Source organism: Tupaia chinensis, unplaced genomic scaffold (assembly GCF_000334495.1).
Source record: "Tupaia chinensis unplaced genomic scaffold, TupChi_1.0 Scaffold000575_1, whole genome shotgun sequence".
Taxonomy (NCBI): Eukaryota; Metazoa; Chordata; class Mammalia; order Scandentia; family Tupaiidae; genus Tupaia; species Tupaia belangeri.
This window is the reverse complement of record NW_006160089.1, coordinates 2,856,996-2,859,196: the sequence shown is the minus strand read 5'-3', so window position 1 is coordinate 2,859,196 and position 2,201 is coordinate 2,856,996.

The following is a 2,201-nucleotide window of genomic DNA, read 5'->3' as shown; positions in this document are numbered from 1 at the left end:
AAAAAAAAAAAAAAAACAAACAAACAAACAAAAAAAAAAAACCTGTCCGGTTCACATCCACAGGTTCCCTGGGACTTTCATGAAAACAGGTGGCTTTCACAGGTCTGTGTGTCAGAAAACCCCGTTCTTCAAAGAGTCCTATGTCCTAGAAAACAGGAAATGGCCAAGGTTGGAAACAACCGGAGCAGTGGAAAACAGAGCTAGAATAGTGTAGTGGGAAAAAGTAAGGTATACTTGGGTTCAATTCCAGGCCCTAGCCCTAACCATCTAACTCTGACATTTAGCCAGTTTATTACTGTCGCTAAACCCCAGTTCTTGGGGCTGGCAGGTGGCATGGTGGTTAAGGGTGCTATGGTTGTGGCCGACCGCAATTTGAGTCCCGGACTTGGTGGCATTTTTTCTCACTCCCTCTCTGACTCTGTCCCTCTATGGTCAAATTAAATAAATAGATAGGTTAAGAGAAAGTTTTATTTTATTTTTTTTAAAAAAGAAACCAGTTCTCTCGGGGATAGCAATATCTATGCAGAGACCTGGTGACAGGATTTGATGACAACCGAGAGCCAATCTTGTCAATAAAGCTTTTAGCCACTTAAAACCCATAACCACAATTTATTGACAAAATCTGAGGTCTGTAGTTCTCACTGCTCAAATATCCTGTTTCAAACACCTGGAGTCCGTGAGCTCCCATATTAATGGAAAAATCCCCACTGATTGTCTGCCAAAGAGGAATTTAAGAATATTTGGTCATTGTGGTCTCCTTCAGGAGAGAAACCCCCGAGGCTGGGTTGGCTCTGCCTCATGTCCATGTGCATGTAGATGGGGATTTCTGCGCAGGCTGCAAAATGGTCTGATGTCCCCCCATGCTTTTTGGTTAGGTCTGTTGCAAGGTGCCATGCTGGACTGGCACATCAAAGAGAAAAATTGGAAGAGGTTTGTAGCCAAAGTAGCAAATCAGTTTTCACTGTGGGATCTATATCTTTTTTTTTTTTTCAATTATTTTTTAGGGGCTAGCAAGTGGTGTGGTGGTTAAAGGTGCTGGATTCCCACATGGCTGACTGCGGTTTGAGTCCTGGACCTAGTAGTATGTCGCTGGACTCCCATGTAGTTGACTGTGGTTCGTGTCCCGGACCCAGTGGCTTAAAACTCACACAGGGCGTGTGTGCGTGCATGCCCAAGATCCCGAGAGGAGAATGGAGAAGAGATTGCGGCATGGCCATCCCCCCTGGGGGGTGATTTCTTGCTTTCTGTCTCTCTGTCTCTGTCTGTCTGGCGAGCGCATGCGCCCTATAGCAAAAACCTCTCCAAAAATAATAATAATAATAATGATAACAAAAGGAAATAATTAATTAATTAATTTTTAAAAAGATTTATTTTTAATTTAATTTTATTATCATTTTTTTAAATTCTTTGAAGTTGATCAGAGAGAGAGAGAGAGAGAGAAGGAAAGTGAGAAAATAAGTTGCCAGATTTAGGACTTGAACTGTGGTCAGCAATGTGGGAGTCTAGCCGCTTTAACCACCATGCCATCTGCCAGCCCCAATACTTTTTTTTTAAAGAATTATATATTTAATTTTATTATTTAATTTGTTATATACACACAATCACATCAGAAAGATAGAGAAACAAACCAACAGGTCTGGGACTTGAACTGTGGTTGGCTAAGTGGGAGTCTGGTGCTTTAGCCACTATGCCATCTGCTGGCCCAACAGGATCTATACTTTCAGACTAGAAATTACATTTGAGAATGCTGAGAAGGCCTTTTGGTTGGAACACCACCTTCCAATAATTCACCAAAATGACGAACACAAAGGGAAAGTGGAAAGGCTCCCGATATACGTGCTCTAGGCCTTTTAGAAATATGGAGTGGTTTCTTTGGCAACATACATGTGAATCTACTAGAAAGGTGATATTGTAGACATCAAGGGAATGGGTACTATTCAGAAAGGAATGCCCCATAAGTGTTACCATGGCAAAACTGGAAGAGTCTACAATGTTACCCAGCATGCTGTTGGCATAGTTGTAAACAAACAAGGGCAAGATTCTTGCCAAGAGAATTAATATGCATATTGAGCATATTAAGCATTCTAAGAGCAGACATAGCTCCCTATAATATATGAAGGAAAATGACCAGGAAAAGAAGGAAGCCAAAGAAAAAGGTACCTGGGTTCAACGGAAGCGCCAGCCTGCTCCACTCAGAGCAG